Raw genomic sequence first — 20,802 nt, 5'->3', positions numbered from 1 at the left:
GTCAACTAAACAACATATTTGAATGACAGACTTTAACAGGTGTTAGTATGAGATTCAACATTAGTGCTAATAAATTATCTAGACATTTTATTCAAACTTAAGTCCGACATTGCTTGTTCACACGGGGGAAAAATGGGGCTGTGTGCACTACAGAGCTGCTACTTTGTCAATGGTGTGAGTGTGTGTGCATATATGCATGAGTGTGTGTGTGTGTGTTTATTATATGAGTGGTGGGGATAAACACTACAGTTTACTCTGCATGGTCCTGTGGGACCTCTGCAGCCCAGTCAAGTGTGACTTCAAGGGAACGACGTAGTGCAACCACAACAATTAGAAGCAACGCTAGGGTACTGTTCCCCGTTCACACCCCGCTCCTTCTCTCCTTCCTGGCAGAATCTATCAGAGATAAAACACTGGAATCTAAAAGGGTGTAAAAATACAACATCACAAAGGGCCTTAAAGGGAAAAACACAAGATAAATGTTTAACAAGACAGAGGGAGAGAGAGAATGGAAAAGGAAGTGTGTGTGTGTTCATGTGTGTCTGCATGCGTGTGTGTGTGTGAGTGAGGGGGGGGTAGATAGAGAGTGGTTGCACATCATGCCCTGAGACATAGAAGACAAATGAATCCTTGGGAGACGGAACATCAATAGTAACTGGGGTTATTTGTTGTTAAATATACATTAAAAAAACATTTTACCGTGTGTGTGAGTTTTTCGCCTGGAGGTATATGACTTTAAATTGTAGCCTGGGCACTATTATTTCATAGCTGCACGGCCGTTGGGGCATGTGGATTTCCATCGGATTCCATTGAAAAAAGTTAAATTAGAAAGTGTATAATTAGGAAGAAAGATAAGAAATGGAGAGAATTGCTCAGAAATAGTCACTCTGAAATGTATAATGGTCACATACGTTAATACACTGACAAGTACACAACAGGCACGTATGCACAAGGGACACAAACTTACCAAATGATTGGTGCAGAATGGAATAGCTATGACACATTCCAATATACGTGGTACTATTTTGGATCTGTTTACTGTTACAAAGTGACACTAATGAAATACAATACAGCAAATGTTGTCAGAGGTAGGTTATGGATTAGAAGATGCCCAATAAAAAGGTAGGCCTACACTGCGCAGATGAATCAACAATAAATGTTCCTCACTTACCCTAAACCCTGAGGAGAGAGTCAGCCATCGCTGGTTCAAAGGTTCAAAGGTCACGCCACCACTTGGCAGTCCTAGTCTCCTTAAAAACCCACCACACGCAATTTATCCTTGTGCTTTTCAGAACACTGTCCGGACACAGACAAGTAGGGCTTATGTTCTTATCATATTCTTCCCTTCATCACTGCTTGTTGTTCAATCACCATACAGGTCAGTACTACGGCTATGGAGAGAGAGAGAGGGCCCGTACTGCAGTGGGGGCTAGGAAAACACACACGGCCCAGCCTCCGTCCACTGTTCTGCTCCGCTCCAGATTCTCCTGGAGCACAGTCAACAGGGGCTTAGGCCACGGAAGGGGAGAGAGACTGATGGAGAGAAAGACAGACAGACAGGGAGAGATAGATAGATGGAGAGAGAGAGGGGGGATAGAAACACAGACAGGAAGAGAGAGAGGGTGAGGGAGAAACTCAAGCTTGCATTTACTGAACCCCACACCAACCAGAGTGAGTGAACAATATGAGGGGATTAGCTTGACTACAGTTCCTGGTCCAGGGGGAAACCTCATGTGCTTTTTATTTCAGAAACTTCTCATTATTATTCGCCCATTTTATAACCCCTCTCTGTTTACGCTATGTAATAGTAGATTTTGCAATAACGTGTTTTATGGTAACACGTATCAAAGTACAGACCACAAGAGCTGGGCAACAAAAAATACTAAATAAATATTAACAGATAATAAAACATAACATATTCAACAATGAACAAGAACATGTTTCATTGCATATTTCAGTCAAAGCAATGCTATTTGATGGTATCATGACTGGGCTTCATGTCTTTTATATACAAAAACAACTCTTTAGCACTTTTATGTAAATAGACTTACACTACGAGACTCGATCCACGTTCAAACACAAAGATATGCAATGATAACCCCACTTGTAAATCAAACGCTGCTTGTTAATTGAATGCTAACTTCCTAGAAGATGAGAAATGACGTGTAACACCACAATAGCTGTGTACACCACACTGTGTACATATCATATCTCAGAGCCTGGGTGATAGAAATTCCGAGACAGCTCATGTACATATTTGCACACAAACACAAAGTCCCTGTAGTGTTAACCACCTCTTGCAGCCCACTCTGCATTAGCGCATTAGTCTAGCGACGCCGCCGCAGCGTGAGTAACAAATGTGCCATTAGAAGCACTTTTTACAAGGAGGCACTCATCTCCCAATTAGCCTAATGTTGGCCCTCTCGTTCCCATGTATTTTCCAGCACTGCCCCTCCACCCATCCCCAAGTAATACCTCATTAATCCCTCGCCCCGTTCCTCCTCCCTCCCGAGGTATGACAGATCACCCTGTCACTACACATCCCAGAGTCCTTTAAACAATGCGGATAAACCTCCGTTTGTGAGGTTAATGACAATTAAACAATAATTACAGCAGAGAAGCGGCAGTAGGATACACACTTAATCTAGTGGACGGCCCCTCTTCCCCCTCTACATTATTAGTTTATCCACCGTGTCCGTGTCACTCGGAATTAATCCGCCCGACGACGGCTGTGTTTATTTATCTTGCAAACCGTTGGCTCGCTAGCGGCGTTCCCCGGTAATGTTTGCTAGTAGCGGAGGTGCCCGGGTGTTGTCGGGGGCGCCCGGCCCAGCAACCTGCCTGGTTAAATTATGGCTGACAGGAGAAGATGAACAAATGATGGCCTTGTTATGGGGCCGGGGCAACGCTGCCAGATTAAAACAAAACAGGCAATTATACAATTAGCTGTAGCGCTAGTATTAACAGGCTGAGCTGAGAGAGAGAGAGAGGAGCTGGGAGGATTTACATAGAGGACTAGAAGGAAAACATACACATACTTTTCACTAATCATCACCTATCATAACCACTGACCCAGTCTATTTGGCAGGAGAGAGATCCTGCACTCCTCACGCAAGGCAAACAAAGCTAATATCAACCATTAATATCCTATGGGCTGTTAGTACAGTCGACAGTCGTGTTCTGGGGTTTGTGGAATAGGGGGATCTGTGACCCAGATAGAACTAAAGATGTCATAATGGGGGTTATCAGTCTTTCTAGGCTTTATGATAATGCCATTCAATAGACACATACATTATATACAGTAAGTGCATCTTGGCCCTAATAGATGTAGGCTACAATGCATAGGCTGGCTACGCTTGAGGCAGATTCACCAAGGGCAGAGCGATGCAACCAGCCAACCACACGGCTGTATGTATCACCCTATCGCCGCGAAGGAGACTACTGGCTGGCCATGGCGTTGGAGTTGAACCCTGGGAACCACATTGATCCACCAATCGGCTTGCAGTGCCGCGTTCCCCCAGAAGACACCAGGGAATCCCCTATTGATCCCCCTCGGCCGCTCTCTTATCCCCAACGTGAAAAAGAAACTGCCTCTATCCCCACGCTCGCCACTTCAAGGGAGGCTAAGCACGAGTTCCTTGTGATCTGAGAAGGTCTTGAACCTTGTGGCTTCCCTCCTCCATGTTCTGTTTCTCTCCCTCCCTTTCTCCCATTCTTTTTTTCTCTTTCTATCGCTCCATGAATAATGTATTTGGGTAGTGGTGGTGGCGAGAGGGGTGCCATGGGGGATGGGGTTCACAAAAGCTCAGTGCCTGGAGCCATCAAGTCAGAGGGCTAGGGCTGTCTCCAGCCCCTGCTCCGCTCCCATTGGCTCTCTGGTGGCAAGGTCGGAGGTCATTGGTTGAACAACCAGCACCACTTCCTGCATGGTGATGATGGGTCACGGGGGAGAGGGTCGACCCAGACGTGGGCGGAGGACATTTGTAAGGAACCGGTACTCTGCGATCACGCTTAGCTAACACCATGTTCTCATTTAAACTGAATGTTTTGTATGTGAGAGGACACACTTTAAAGATGGCGAACGCTTTACATTATTTTCCGCATTATCCTACATAATTATATCTGATTGGTAAAAGGGCATTTTTAAATGTTTACTTCCAATTGAAATGATACAGTAGTGCTATTAGATAATGGTGTCATGTATTACAATACTCAAAGGAAACAAGAAACTGACACTGAAACAATCAGAAACAGTCTGTCAGAAAGCAGAGAGAGAGAGAGGGAGGACTCATTCGTTCCAACAGGGAGATGGAAGAAGATCAACTACAGAGAGAGAGAGTGGGGGGGGGTGATCTTAAAGGACTCATGATGACCCCCTGAGGGGAGTGAGAGTCAACCAGCCCAGGCCTGGAGAATCATCCTGTTTTCCATATAACATCCCAGCCGCCCCTTAAAAAGACACCCTGACGTCTAAACCAGGTGGGATTCAATAAAAGACTACACATGGCCCTTCTGCTGCGGCACGTTCATCATTCTTATTAGAACTTGGGAGGGGGAGGCAGATCAGATATGGAATCCGGGTTGATGCCTTTTCCATTATTCAATTAAACCCAGGCACTGCAGGTCGTGGTCAATATGATGCTCATCAGTGGCAGTGGCTCTCTCTGCAGTGTGAGTGAATGTGACTGCTTTTTCACTGAGAACCAGACACAGTGATCAAGCAATTCAAGCAGACTAGCCCAGAGATACCCTGGCCCTGCCTCCCTGCCTGGTTGCTCTCCAACCTGATTTAACTCAAGGCTTTGGTAAAATATTCATGACGACGTGTCGGTTGTTGCTTAGGGCGCTAATCGAGTGGAGTGAAATTTATAGTGGTGGTTGCATGCAGGCGGTGTAGGGCCTTTCTACCAGGACAGATAGGGTGAGTCACTCTTTGGCACTCCTTGACATCCAAGTGGCCCAGGGTGAGCTGTTCCCCTCTTTTTCCCAGGGTCTCTCTCTTTCTGCCCCTAAAGAGTGTCGGGTAACCTCTGGTTGTTTTAAAGCTGTCCCTCCGCATCTCTTCAAAGGGAAGGAGGACGGTCCTTTGGCCACAGCCCAGCAGAGGTGCAGATGGGGCGGCACATGGAAGCCATTTCGGGGCCTCTGCGCCGCAGTGGAGCAGAAAAAAAATCTTTGGAGCGGCCCAGGCTTCAGATCAGATCAGAACCTTTCAAGATGCGCCCGCAGCAGTTAAATCTTAGCACCGTCTGGCCGGGCTTGGACCGATCTATTGATTTCGCTGTCTCTTTTCACAAGGCATCCAAGCTAACGTTTTGGCTAGCTAGCCCCGCTGTGCTAAGCAGCCGTATCCTCGGTCTACAGTGTAAAACACAGCGGACCCAGAACGCACCCAGGGGGGACTCCTCTGAGAAGTGAGGGAGCAATAAATGAGAGAAAAGAGAGGGATGAGAGAAAGGAGGGAAGGAGGGAGCGCCTGATGGTTCACATTAATTGAGGATGATTCGTGTGATGTGCAGCGTTTGGACGCGGCCAGGCCGGTCTGTCCTGGGCCTGGGAGACAGATGTGGGGGCCGCTGTTCCTCCTCCAGGGGCTGAAAGGAGCAGTGAGGCGGCTGAGAAATGGCCTGTCTGTCCAGGGGGGTGGAGGGAAGGGGCTGCTTTGGTGTGATGTCCTCCTTTTCTCTCCCTCTTATATCACATCTCCTTTGTCTTGATTACTATTTTGGCAAGGACCACGGGAGGAAAGGTGCATTAACATGTGCTCACCATTTGCTCTGCTCGTTGGCTTACAGTATGTTTCTGTTGTATTCTGATGTATGTATGTGTTGTTTCTGTTCTCCCTCAGTGTAATACCTGTCCCCCCCTCTAACAGCCATTATCCTTAAGCAGTTGACGGAGAGAAACAAATCTGATCTGTTTGAAGATTAGCCCCGCTGGAGCGAGGACAAGTAAAACATTGATACTTGATATTTGTTGCGTTTTCTACCTAATATGGACTAATGACACTTGAGAATGAGGTTCCAACCTTCACTAATCATCAACTTAATCTCATGGTCTGTGTCTGCCCATATCTTACAACAGAGAAAGCCGAGGTGTAATGAATTATAATTTAATACAATTATTCAAAGCCAATAAACATCAACTCCTACGTCTTGCCATTTATGTAAAAATGCACCAAATATGATTTCTTATTCCATTCTTACCTGTGATGAACCACAACTAATTTAATACACAGATAACCAATTCCCTACACAGTGCTCATTGTAAACTGAAATAACTGAGTACGAGACTGACTGATAAAAATAGACAAAAACACACACAATGTACTGACTCCTATCTGCACATGGTGATTTTCCAGTGTCCCCCATCATCATCCTGCAGGAGAGTGGTGTCTATAACACACCATTAGGGGAGCTCTCTGCCTACTGTGTTTTTACTAGGCCAGCATGCAGCAGAGAGAGAGGAGAGAATAAGCTAATGGACTCTTTACTTAATGTGATTAGAGCCATTATTGACATGCTGCCAGGAAGATGCAAGACCATTGACTCAACCCCCACCACTCCTCCACCCCCTTGGTTCCACGGCAGCTCTGTACCCTATTTCACTGCCTGCCTCCCTGCCTACTTCCCTGCCTTGCCCTGCCTGCCTCTCTTCCTGCTTTCACACACAGGGGCCCCTAGACGGGGGGTATGGGGTCCCCAGAGAAGTACTGCACATGTTTTTGTCGTTGTTACTGGGAGTCATTGTAGCATCTCGCAAAATTCCACCACGCTTTACAGCATAGTACACTGTCTTATCAGAGCACACTGGCTTATCAGAGCACACTGGCTTATCAGAGCACACTGGCTTATCAGAGCACACTGGCTTATCAGAGCACACTGGCTTATCAGAGCACACTGCCCCCCGGCAACAAGACATGCATGTAGAAGTAGTGCAGTACATCTGGCTGTTCACTCTAATCCACTTGAAATGACAGAGCAATAACAAGCTGTTAACATGACTGGTCCACCAAGGAACAATAGATCAGATCGATTGTATTGCGTGTTTGACGGGGGAAATCTAATTGTTGCTGTTTGCTTTGAAATGACTAACATGAACAGGCTTCTGTTCAAGTGTCCACGAGGAAAGTAAAAGGTATACTTAAGTAGGAAATTGTCGCCCCCCCCTGTTTCAAATTACAATGGTTCAGCCGCTCTGGTTTTAAATGGCCTCATTGGGATTGTTGCTTGGCATGTGGGTCGGCCCATTCATCTTTGAAGAGGTGGGTGGCACTGTTGCTGCAGTGTGATTTACACTACCCCACCTGAGTGCCAGAACACATCTATCCCTGTGGCACAGCAGTTCACATAGCCAGTGGCGCCTGGAGAATGTGTGTGTGTTCGGTGTGTGCGTGGCGCAAGTATCTGTTAGTATGCATTTGGGCCACAATGTGTGTTTTCTTTTGTATGTTAGTGTACATACTTGGCGTGTGTGTGTGTGTCTCGCAGGGCCCTGTTCCAGGGCCTGTCTACTGTCATAAGTACCATAGTGGTGATTACTTACTGCAAAAATAAACATCATCACCATGTGCCCAGCCTCTCTGCACTGTAACGTATACATGAAGAAACGCTATAGACCATCAAAACACACAAGACCCCCAAAATAAAAGCAAGCACAACATTTTGTCTTGCCATTTGCGTGCGTGTGAGCACATGGAATACATTGGTTGAATAGCTTTAGTTTTGGACGCTTCAAATGAAACCCAAGTGGCTTTGAAAGGTAGAGAGAAACGAAAGACTGGAATGTATCAGGACGCTGATAGAGGAGAGGTTTTAGAAGGCCAGGGGACGCCGGGCGTGGGGAGGTGGAGATTGTGGAGCCCTTGTAGACCTGTGTGTGTATGTGTGTGTTTGAGCCATCCATGCACACACACATCTGGTCTGCAACACGCAACACTACTACTCTCTCTACTTTCTGATTTTCATTGTTCCTCACAGTCTACTAAACCCTCTTCTCCCTGGAGAGCCACTAGCTTCACCATTCCTCCTTCGTTCCCTCGTTCATTCCCCCGCGCTACAATATGTGAAATGACAGGCTGCTATAATACACAGGTTTGTGGTGTGCGTTCCACTCTCTGTGGTTTTCAAGCACTACCTGAAATACTTCAAATGTTCTCCTTTCCCAAACCCCTACATGTGTTTTTATGGCAGACATGTAGTCCACCTTAGCTCTACTGTTCTAGTCTACTCCGGTAGAACTACAGAGCTGCAAAACGAAAGCTGTAATTTTGGTTCAATAGGGAGCCCTGAGAGGGTCATACAGGCCCTTAACAAGTTCATTGTTTCTTTTATTGTTGTGAGGCAGGAACCCAAACCTCTGTGATACCTGGCAGGACCAGAGACGTGACAAGAGGACTGTCAACTCCCCATAACCAGCCGTGTAACTTCCTTTAGTAAATGTTAACTCCGTGACCCTCTGGCCAATCACGGGGCTGCACGGTGGGCGGCGGCCACACAATGTCTGGGGCTGGCCCTGTGACACGGGAGGAAGTGGAGAGGGAGACAGTGTTTGTTCAGAGGGACACATGGGACCACCTGGAAACCGGGTTCCAGGACCAAGGGAGGAAAACATAACCTCCAGAGGTGACGTGTGTGTGTGTGTGTGTGTGTGTGTGTGTGTGTGTGTGTGTGTGTGTGTGTGTGTGTGTGTGTGTGTGTGTGTGTGTGTGTGTGTGTGTGTGTGTGTGTGTGTGTGTGTGTGTGTGGCAATGCGTGCCTGTTAATCAGAAACATAAGCATTTTCATATCAATAAATCCAGTATGAACACACATGTACCGGTATGTAAGTGTGTGTAAGTACATGTATGTGTGTGTAAGTACACGTCTGTGAGTGACTGGGTGTAATGTAATACTATCCCCCATTGTTTGGGTCTGTCTCGTCTGGCGGTGCTGTGTAGTTCAGTGCAGGGACTATCGATCCCTGGCCCTGTGGTCTAAGGGTTCCTGTCAGTAAACTCATTGAGCCGGGGCACCCTCTGTTCCCCCCCTCTGCCCCCACATAGCTACAAGCTAAACAGCCATCACAGAAACTCAATACGGCCAGACAAGTCCTGCTAGCCAGTACCTTCCCTCCCGCTAGGTCCCGCGAGGCTAACGCTAAGTCAATTCAGACGTGTAGCATCTCACACCAGTCTGAACCTGTTGTTGCCAGGGCTAGCGTGTTAGCGCTAATATGTCTCTCCATACAAATTACAAGCCGGGGGAAGAGGGACCAGATGCAATAAATATGGATTAGCTAATGTCCAGGTCCTCTCAGGTCTGTCGGGGTGGCTAGTGTTAGTGTTAGCGATAGCCGCTAAAGGAACTTGTCTGTCTGCGGCTTAGAGGTGGCGGGGAGAGGGGAAGTGAAGCCTCACGGGAGCTCCTGGTGAGTTCTGGGAAATGAACTCCCTGCTTCCTTTAAATATACTGTCTAATGTAAATGGGGAGAGGAGGAGAGAGAGGAGGGTAGATATCATTTAGAAAACAATTAGTGGATAATGGAAGAGAGGATGAGGTGATGGTGTTTTTTATTTTAATATTGACTAGCCGGCGGGTTGGTGGGTTTATGGGTCAAATGTCGTGCTGCTCACCTTGTCTGAGTTGTGTGTGATTGATTCTATTACGGTGGTATGGCTGGTCTGTGTGTACGGCGGGACCCTGACAGAGAGAGCAGGATGGGAGCACAGCTTAGGATGAAAGGAGAGGTGGAGGGATGGAGGGAGAGGTGAGGATGAGGTCGGGGGGGGGGGGGGGGGGGGGGGGCAACGTTTCCACTATAACACAATGGACATATATTGATCTAGCTTGTTCACAAATCAGATTTCCCACCTTCTGGTATCTGTCTAGGTGTTTTAGTTGTTCAGGGGAATGTCTGTAAACGCATCTCCTCCTAATGTAAATTCATCCAAACTCAATACAGGTCAATGAAAATATAGCCAAGAATATCTTCCACTTTTTCTTTTCTTTGTTACTTTGTTTTGGTAGTTTCACCAAGAGCTTAGCTTGATTTAGGAGGTTTTAGTAGCGGTGCTATAGAGAACATATGGCTCGATTCTAGTCAGGAATCACACCGTGTCAACACATCACAGCCCAAATGAATCATCTGGGAATCTGTGTATGTGTCATGACACATTTGGTACGTGTATGAACTCTATTAGAGTCAGAAGTCGTGTGGAGTCATAGGCCCTCACTGGATACATGGCTGGAAGCCCATTGGCTGAGGTACCAAGCACTGCTTGTCCCTCACTGGCACCCTTAGCTCATGTCTGACTGCCACTTTTAGCTTTCCTGTCATGGAAGCCAAAGACAAAATACCAATTGACCTTAAATGGACAATAAAGTTTTTTGGAACATGACGTGACTGGCTAGCTAAGTGGTACTGAGTTGATTTGACAACTGGTCTGGGGCCAGTGAAAGTAAATGAGGGCTTAGTGACAGTAAGCTATTTTAATCTCTGATCTAAGGACAGTTTGTACATACTCCTACAGATGAGGAGGGACCTCTGTGTGCAGGTGGTTGACTTTGGAGAAAAGTACAAGGTTTGGAGAGATAAAAAACAATTCCCAAATGATAATTGAGTCTCTCATTCTCACACACACACACACACACACACACACACACACACACACACACACACACACACACACACACACACACACACACACACACACACACAGGGTATGTTGGGCCAGGTCTGGCTATGTGTGTGCCGTTGGCAGCCCCTCTGGGCAGATGTGGGGTGTGTGCCAGGGGCGTGCAGTGAGAGAGGGCCAGTGTGCCCCTGGCACAGCGTGCTAGCTGCTTTGAAGTGGAGGGGCAGTGAGCCGTACAGCGATGGGGCCATGTAATCCCTTTAAACACCATGGAGAAATACAAGGACCCCTTTCTGACTGTCTGTATGTCTGTCCAACTGACTGACTGTCTGTCTGTGTGTCTGTCTGACTCAAAAGGCTCTGAAGGCCAGCAGGTGTGTCCACAGGTACAAGCATATGGGAGCCGGTGCTAACCGTGACGCCACACACACACACACACACACTTCAACACGCTGAGCTGCATTGCTTAGTGAAAGTCAGTCTCCCCGTCAGGTTTTGTCTGGCTGGTGGGTTGGTTGACAGTCAGGGGGCATTCTTCAGAGGGTAGGTCAGCATCAGGCCTGTAGCACAGCAGCCATGTAAGGTGCACCGTTAGACTGCATTCCTCCTGACCCAGCTCTCTCTCTCTCTCTCTCTCTCACACACACACACACACACACACACACACACACTAGGACGCATACACACACACACTCTCTCTCTCATCTCCTCAAACACCTCAACCCTTGCCAACACATAAACACAAACATATAGACATTATTTTGTTTGGCGTGTGAACGGTACGAGGCAAACAAAGCTGCTTGGCTCTGGTTTCTCCCTAAATGCTATACTTCTCTCCTACACGTCCTATATGGAACGTCTTGAGTTCGAAACAACCATGAGAGAGAGTTTGGTTCTGGGTCTGGTGGTCATTACAGCTTGGCAGGTTTACCTGGGAGGAAAACATTCCTGCTCTACAATCTCGGTGTGTGTGTGTATGTGTGTGTGTGTGTGTGTGTGAGTGTGTGTCTCTCAAGTCTGTTCATGACCTCACGATATGGTCACAGAGCAGAGACAAACATGTCGAAGATATCTGGAAATATACTGTATACGGGTCTATAATACCTTTACATTGACCCTTGATATGAGCCTACAATTGGCTCCATATGTTTTTTATGTGTCAATACTGATGTACTTGAGAACTCCATAAAAACCACAGGACTGAATCCATGTAAGTTGAATCTTTCAAGCCAAATTAGTATTGGAAAGTGACCTCAGGCTCATTGTCAAAGCATGATGTATTTTTATGCATGTGTGGTTTAGGTTTATCCTCATCACTATCCCATTACATATTTCTATAATATCTAGATTATATCATATTGAAACACATAATCATACATATTTACTTGACAAATTGTCTAATGACCCATCTGACTCTTTCCTTAACCCTGCTAGCTGGTTCCTAACAGACTAAAGTAGCTCTCTGTCACACTGCTGGAATTATTTATGACCCAAGATCCCATGGCTGGGTCAACCACAGCACCCATTCACCCAACAGTCTAACCGGCACTATCAACTAATAATTCTACTCCCTGCTCTCTGGGGGGGGCGGTTGTGTTTTGTGTGAGGAGAGAGAAAGACGGAGTCACTGAAGCACACGGTGGTGGAAAGGAAAAGAGAGGGAGGGAGGGATGAGAGGGGGGGCTAAAGTGAAAAGTCATGCCAAGGTGCAGAGGGGGCCTCTACAGTCCACAGGGAACGATGGCTACATCTACGGATAGTACTCAAGTGCTATTAAACACTCCTTCTTTCTCTCATTCCATCCCTCCATCCCCCTTTCTCCTTCTCTCTCTACTAACTCCCCAGGTCCGGGCTAGGTACAAATGGCTATTTGCTGTACAACTCCCACAACATGTTTGTGTCTGCTAGCACAAGACCCTAACAGCGTGTAAAACACAAAGAGACAGAGAGAGGGCCCTTTTCTCTATTCACAAATGTCCCCGCGGAACACAAAAGCTTTCTGAATGGAGAATGGAGATGTCAAAGTGCTATTAGGACGGCCATGCTGAAAGAGAAGCACAGACAAGAGTCTCCCCTGTCAATAGAACCTTAATGCGCCAAGGAGCTCCGGAAGAGCCATTGTGTGTGTTTGTGTGTGTGTGTGTGTGTGTTTGTGTGTCATTTTAGCCTAGTGAACGTAGAGTATGGACACTCTCTCGCTCACACACACACGCCCCCACATCGACATAAACACACCTCACACACACACACACACACACAGTCCCATCACTTTTTAAAGACACATTCAAAGGGAATAGATGATCCCCTGCAGAGAGAGTCCTAACTGATCAAAACAAAGAAACAGATTTTAAACTGCAGCCTTCAGATAAATCTACCTTCCAATCACAACGCAACGTTCCACAAACTGCAACAAAAAATCACCTTTAAATAAGAGGAAGTAGCTGCTGAGGCAAGACACAATTTATTTTATTACAGCTTTTTTTTGTCTCACATTCCCTTCTGATGTCGTGGTGAGAGTACGGCTAAATTAAGAAGTAGGCATTAAAAGGGGGTGGTAATGGACTGTCTCCATTAAAGGGATGATCATGGTTGTGTGATGGTTGTGTCAGGCTTGCTAGCTGTTGCCTGCTGGGCCTCTCCCGGCGGATGCTAACATGTCTGAACTGAACAACAGTAGACATACAGTAGACAAGGCTTTCATTCTCTCTCACACCTATAGCAAGCTGTCTGTCAGCATCACAGTGTGTGTGTGTGTGTGTGTGTGTGTGTGTGTGTGTGTGCGTGCGTGCGTGCGTGCGTGCGTGCGTGCGTGCGTGCGTGCGTGCGTGCGTGCGTGCGTGCGTGTGGAGACAGACATATTTCTCTCCTCTAATTAGTGGAAGGGAGTCCTAGGGGCAATCAGTGTTCGGGGTTAATGAGAGCTGGAGCGGAAAGGAGAGGCAGAGCAGGGAGGGGTGCGTTGGTACCCCTCGTTGGTAACACTCGTACCCCTCTCATCATGCTGTCACCCTAAAGGGGCTTTACCCTAGCAGCGGCTCTCTGTAGCGCTGTGACAGATCACACACTCACGCGTGTCGAGTCTCTCTCTCTCCCTCCCTCAAAGAGAGGCTCACTCACTCCTCTTTCACTGTAACAAAAAGAAAGAAGACAGAAGCTCTGGCAAGATGCACCGTCTCCTCTCCTCCTTTTCCCTCCATCACCCAGATGTGACAGCAAGACGCAGGCCTGATTCTGACGCGTGGGAAAAGGAAGTGTGCAGCGGGCGAGAGAGAGAGAGTGCTCGGGGCGAGAGAGGGAAAGACTGCAATGTAACGTCAATAATATTTCTCTTTTAGGTTTTGTTTTGTCTTTCATACCATGTGATGTGTCTTCTCAGTCAGGTTGAGACTGGTCTACTATTATTGCTTTAATGTGATGTGTCTTCTCAGTCAGGTTGAGACTGGTCTACTACTATTGCTTTAATGTGATGTGTCTTCTCAGTCAGGTTGAGACTGGTCTACTACTATTGCTTTAATGTGATGTGTCTTCTCAGTCAGGTTGAGACTGGTCTACTACTATTGCTTTAATGTAATGTGTCTTCTCAGTCAGGTTGAGACTGGTCTACTACTATTGTCTTCAATGTGATGTGTCTTCTCAGTCAGGTTGAGACTGGTCTACTACTATTGCTTTAATGTGATGTGTCTTCTCAGTCAGGTTGAGACTGGTCTACTACTATTGCTTTAATGTGATGTGTCTTCTCAGTCAGGTTGAGACTGGTCTACTACTATTGCTTTAATGTGATGTGTCTTCTCAGTCAGGTTGAGGCTGGTCTACTATTTCTTTAATGTGATGTGTCTTCTCAGTCAGGTTGAGACTGGTCTACTACTATTGCTTTAATGTGATGTGTCTTCTCAGTCAGGTTCAGACTGGTCTACTACTATTGCTTTAATGTGATGTGTCTTCTCAGTCAGGTTGAGACTGGTCTACTATTTCTTTAATGTGATGTGTCTTCTCAGTCAGGTTGAGACTGGTCTACTACTATTGTATTCCATGTGATGTGTCTTCTCAGTCAGGTTGAGACTGGTCTACTACTATTGCTTTAATGTGATGTGTCTTCTCAGTCAGGTTGAGACTGGTCTACTACTACTGCTTTAATGTGATGTGTCTTCTCAGTCAGGTTGAGACTGGTCTACTACTATTGCTTTAATGTGATGTGTCTTCTCAGTCAGGTTGAGACTGGTCTACTACTATTGCTTTAATGTGATGTGTCTTCTCAGTCAGGTTGAGACTGGTCTACTACTATTGCTTTAATGTAATGTGTCTTCTCAGTCAGGTTGAGACTGGTCTACTACTATTGTCTTCCATGTGATGTGTCTTCTCAGTCAGGTTGAGACTGGTCTACTACTATTGCTTTAATGTGATGTGTCTTCTCAGTCAGGTTGAGACTGGTCTACTACTATTGCTTTAATGTGATGTGTCTTCTCAGTCAGGTTGAGACTGGTCTACTACTATTGTCTTCCATGTGATGTGTCTTCTCAGTCAGGTTGAGACTGGTCTACTACTATTGCTTTAATGTGATGTGTCTTCTCAGTCAGGTTGAGACTGGTCTACTACTATTGCTTTAATGTAATGTGTCTTCTCAGTCAGGTTGAGACTGGTCTACTACTATTGTCTTCCATGTGATGTGTCTTCTCAGTCAGGTTGAGACTGGTCTACTACTATTGCTTTAATGTGATGTGTCTTCTCAGTCAGGTTGAGACTGGTCTACTACTATTGCTTTAATGTGATGTGTCTTCTCAGTCAGGTTGAGACTGGTCTACTACTATTGCTTTAATGTGATGTGTCTTCTCAGTCAGGTTGAGACTGGTCTACTACTATTGTCTTCCATGTGATGTGTCTTCTCAGTCAGGTTGAGACTGGTCTACTACTATTGCTTTAATGTGATGTGTCTTCTCAGTCAGGTTGAGACTGGTCTACTACTATTGCTTTAATGTGATGTGTCTTCTCAGTCAGGTTGAGGCTGGTCTACTATTTCTTTAATGTGATGTGTCTTCTCAGTCAGGTTGAGACTGGTCTACTACTATTGCTTTAATGTGATGTGTCTTCTCAGTCAGGTTCAGACTGGTCTACTACTATTGCTTTAATGTGATGTGTCTTCTCAGTCAGGTTGAGACTGGTCTACTACTATTGCTTTAATGTGATGTGTCTTCTCAGTCAGGTTGAGACTGGTCTACTATTTCTTTAATGTGATGTGTCTTCTCAGTCAGGTTGAGACTGGTCTACTACTATTGTATTCCATGTGATGTGTCTTCTCAGTCAGGTTGAGACTGGTCTACTACTATTGCTTTAATGTGATGTGTCTTCTCAGTCAGGTTGAGACTGGTCTACTACTATTGCTTTAATGTGATGTGTCTTCTCAGTCAGGTTGAGACTGGTCTACTACTATTGCTTTAATGTGATGTGTCTTCTCAGTCAGGTTGAGACTGGTCTACTACTATTGCTTTAATGTGATGTGTCTTCTCAGTCAGGTTGAGACTGGTCTACTACTATTGCTTTAATGTGATGTGTCTTCTCAGTCAGGTTGAGACTGGTCTACTACTATTGCTTTAATGTGATGTGTCTTCTCAGTCAGGTTGAGACTGGTCTACTACTATAGCTTTAATGTGATGTGTCTTCTCAGTCAGGTTGAGACTGGTCTACTACTATTGTATTCCATGTGATGTGTCTTCTCAGTCAGGTTGAGACTGGTCTACTACTATTGCTTTAATGTGATGTGTCTTCTCAGTCAGGTTGAGACTGGTCTACTACTATTGTCTTCCATGTGATGTGTCTTCTCAGTCAGGTTGAGACTGGTCTACTACTATTGCTTTAATGTGATGTGTCTTCTCAGTCAGGTTGAGACTGGTCTACTATTTCTTTAATGTGATGTGTCTTCTCAGTCAGGTTGAGACTGGTCTACTACTATTGTCTTCCATGTGATGTGTCTTCTCAGTCAGGTTGAGACTGGTCTACTACTATTGCTTTAATGTGATGTGTCTTCTCAGTCAGGTTGAGACTGGTCTACTACTATTGCTTTAATGTGATGTGTCTTCTCAGTCAGGTTGAGACTGGTCTACTACTATTGCTTTAATGTGATGTGTCTTCTCAGTCAGGTTGAGACTGGTCTACTACTATTGTCTTCCATGTGATGTGTCTTCTCAGTCAGGTTGAGACTGGTCTACTACTATTGCTTTAATGTGATGTGTCTTCTCAGTCAGGTTGAGACTGGTCTACTACTATTGCTTTAATGTGATGTGTCTTCTCAGTCAGGTTGAGGCTGGTCTACTATTTCTTTAATGTGATGTGTCTTCTCAGTCAGGTTGAGACTGGTCTACTACTATTGCTTTAATGTGATGTGTCTTCTCAGTCAGGTTCAGACTGGTCTACTACTATTGCTTTAATGTGATGTGTCTTCTCAGTCAGGTTGAGACTGGTCTACTACTATTGCTTTAATGTGATGTGTCTTCTCAGTCAGGTTGAGACTGGTCTACTATTTCTTTAATGTGATGTGTCTTCTCAGTCAGGTTGAGACTGGTCTACTACTATTGTATTCCATGTGATGTGTCTTCTCAGTCAGGTTGAGACTGGTCTACTACTATTGCTTTAATGTGATGTGTCTTCTCAGTCAGGTTGAGACTGGTCTACTACTATTGCTTTAATGTGATGTGTCTTCTCAGTCAGGTTGAGACTGGTCTACTACTATTGCTTTAATGTGATGTGTCTTCTCAGTCAGGTTGAGACTGGTCTACTACTATTGCTTTAATGTGATGTGTCTTCTCAGTCAGGTTGAGACTGGTCTACTACTATTGCTTTAATGTGATGTGTCTTCTCAGTCAGGTTGAGACTGGTCTACTACTATTGCTTTAATGTGATGTGTCTTCTCAGTCAGGTTGAGACTGGTCTACTACTATAGCTTTAATGTGATGTGTCTTCTCAGTCAGGTTGAGACTGGTCTACTACTATTGTATTCCATGTGATGTGTCTTCTCAGTCAGGTTGAGACTGGTCTACTACTATTGCTTTAATGTGATGTGTCTTCTCAGTCAGGTTGAGACTGGTCTACTACTACTGCTTTAATGTGATGTGTCTTCTCAGTCAGGTTGAGACTGGTCTACTACTATTGCTTTAATGTGATGTGTCTTCTCAGTCAGGTTGAGACTGGTCTACTACTATTGCTTTAATGTGATGTGTCTTCTCAGTCAGGTTGAGACTGGTCTACTACTATTGCTTTAATGTAATGTGTCTTCTCAGTCAGGTTGAGACTGGTCTACTACTATTGTCTTCCATGTGATGTGTCTTCTCAGTCAGGTTGAGACTGGTCTACTACTATTGCTTTAATGTGATGTGTCTTCTCAGTCAGGTTGAGACTGGTCTACTACTATTGCTTTAATGTGATGTGTCTTCTCAGTCAGGTTGAGACTGGTCTACTACTATTGCTTTAATGTGATGTGTCTTCTCAGTCAGGTTGAGACTGGTCTACTACTATTGTCTTCCATGTGATGTGTCTTCTCAGTCAGGTTGAGACTGGTCTACTACTATTGCTTTAATGTGATGTGTCTTCTCAGTCAGGTTGAGACTGGTCTACTACTATTGCTTTAATGTGATGTGTCTTCTCAGTCAGGTTGAGGCTGGTCTACTATTTCTTTAATGTGATGTGTCTTCTCAGTCAGGTTGAGACTGGTCTACTACTATTGCTTTAATGTGATGTGTCTTCTCAGTCAGGTTCAGACTGGTCTACTACTATTGCTTTAATGTGATGTGTCTTCTCAGTCAGGTTGAGACTGGTCTACTACTATTGCTTTAATGTGATGTGTCTTCTCAGTCAGGTTGAGACTGGTCTACTATTTCTTTAATGTGATGTGTCTTCTCAGTCAGGTTGAGACTGGTCTACTACTATTGTATTCCATGTGATGTGTCTTCTCAGTCAGGTTGAGACTGGTCTACTACTATTGCTTTAATGTGATGTGTCTTCTCAGTCAGGTTGAGACTGGTCTACTACTATTGCTTTAATGTGATGTGTCTTCTCAGTCAGGTTGAGACTGGTCTACTACTATTGCTTTAATGTGATGTGTCTTCTCAGTCAGGTTGAGACTGGTCTACTACTATTTCTTTAATGTGATGTGTCTTCTCAGTCAGGTTGAGACTGGTCTACTACTATAGCTTTAATGTGATGTGTCTTCTCAGTCAGGTTGAGACTGGTCTACTACTATAGCTTTAATGTGATGTGTCTTCTCAGTCAGGTTGAGACTGGTCTACTATTGCTTTAATGTGATGTGTCTTCTCAGTCAGGTTGAGACTGGTCTACTATTGCTTTAATGTGATGTGTCTTCTCAGTCAGGTTGAGACTGGTCTACTACTATTTCTTTAATGTGATGTGTCTTCTCAGTCAGGTTGAGACTGGTCTACTACTATTGCTTTAATGTGATGTGTCTTCTCAGTCAGGTTGAGACTGGTCTACTACTATTGCTTTAATGTGATGTGTCTTCTCAGTCAGGTTGAGACTGGTCTACTACTATAGCTTTAATGTGATGTGTCTTCTCAGTCAGGTTGAGACTGGTCTACTACTATTGTATTCCATGTGATGTGTCTTCTCAGTCAGGTTGAGACTGGTCTACTACTATTGCTTTAATGTGATGTGTCTTCTCAGTCAGGTTGAGACTGGTCTACTACTACTGCTTTAATGTGATGTGTCTTCTCAGTCAGGTTGAGACTGGTCTACTACTATTGCTTTAATGTGATGTGTCTTCTCAGTCAGGTTGAGACTGGTCTACTACTATTGCTTTAATGTGATGTGTCTTCTCAGTCAGGTTGAGACTGGTCTACTACTATTGCTTTAATGTAATGTGTCTTCTCAGTCAGGTTGAGACTGGTCTACTACTATTGTCTTCCATGTGATGTGTCTTCTCAGTCAGGTTGAGACTGGTCTACTACTATTGCTTTAATGTGATGTGTCTTCTCAGTCAGGTTGAGACTGGTCTACTACTATTGCTTTAATGTGATGTGTCTTCTCAGTCAGGTTGAGACTGGTCTACTACTATTGCTTTAATGTGATGTGTCTTCTCAGTCAGGTTGAGACTGGTCTACTACTATTGTCTTCCATGTGATGTGTCTTCTCAGTCAGGTTGAGACTGGTCTACTACTATTGCTTTAATGTGATGTGTCTTCTCAGTCAGGTTGAGACTGGTCTACTACTATTGCTTTAATGTGATGTGTCTTCTCAGTCAGGTTGAGGCTGGTCTACTATTTCTTTAATGTGATGTGTCTTCTCAGTCAGGTTGAGACTGGTCTACTACTATTGCTTTAATGTGATGTGTCTTCTCAGTCAGGTTCAGACTGGTCTACTACTATTGCTTTAATGTGATGTGTCTTCTCAGTCAGGTTGAGACTGGTCTACTACTATTGCTTTAATGTGATGTGTCTTCTCAGTCAGGTTGAGACTGGTCTACTATTTCTTTAATGTGATGTGTCTTCTCAGTCAGGTTGAGACTGGTCTACTACTATTGTATTCCATGTGATGTGTCTTCTCAGTCAGGTTGAGACTGGTCTACTACTATTGCTTTAATGTGATGTGTCTTCTCAGTCAGGTTGAGACTGGTCTACTACTATTGCTTTAATGTGATGTGTCTTCTCAGTCAGGTTGAGACTGGTCTACTACTATTGCTTTAATGTGATGTGTCTTCTCAGTCAGGTTGAGACTGGTCTACTACTATTTCTTTAATGTGATGTGTCTTCTCAGTCAGGTTGAGACTGGTCTACTACTATTGCTTTAATGTGATGTGTCTTCTCAGTCAGGTTGAGACTGGTCTACTACTATAGCTTTAATGTGATATGTCTTCTCAGTCAGGTTGAGACTGGTCTACTATTGCTTTAATGTGATGTGTCTTCTCAGTCAGGTTGAGACTGGTCTACTATTGCTTTAATGTGATGTGTCTTCTCAGTCAGGTTGAGACTGGTCTACTACTATTTCTTTAATGTGATGTGTCTTCTCAGTCAGGTTGAGACTGGTCTACTACTATTGCTTTAATGTGATGTGTCTTCTCAGTCAGGTTGAGACTGGTCTACTACTATTGCTTTAATGTGATGTGTCTTCTCAGTCAGGTTGAGACTGGTCTACTACTATAGCTTTAATGTGATGTGTCTTCTCAGTCAGGTTGAGACTGGTCTACTACT

The 20,802-nt window shown here is 44.9% G+C and overlaps 1 protein-coding gene across 1 annotated transcript in view; it reads right to left on the bottom strand.

The window, feature by feature from the left end:
• Window positions 1–20,802, bottom strand: part of LOC120052276 (zinc finger protein basonuclin-2-like) — a 159,689-nt gene that overhangs the window by 16,538 nt on the left and 122,349 nt on the right.

This window comes from Salvelinus namaycush, chromosome 8 (genome assembly GCF_016432855.1).
Source record: "Salvelinus namaycush isolate Seneca chromosome 8, SaNama_1.0, whole genome shotgun sequence".
Classification (NCBI taxonomy): Eukaryota; Metazoa; Chordata; class Actinopteri; order Salmoniformes; family Salmonidae; genus Salvelinus; species Salvelinus namaycush.
The sequence above is the reverse complement of the archived record's forward strand: the minus strand, read 5'-3'. Positions and strand labels throughout refer to the sequence as shown.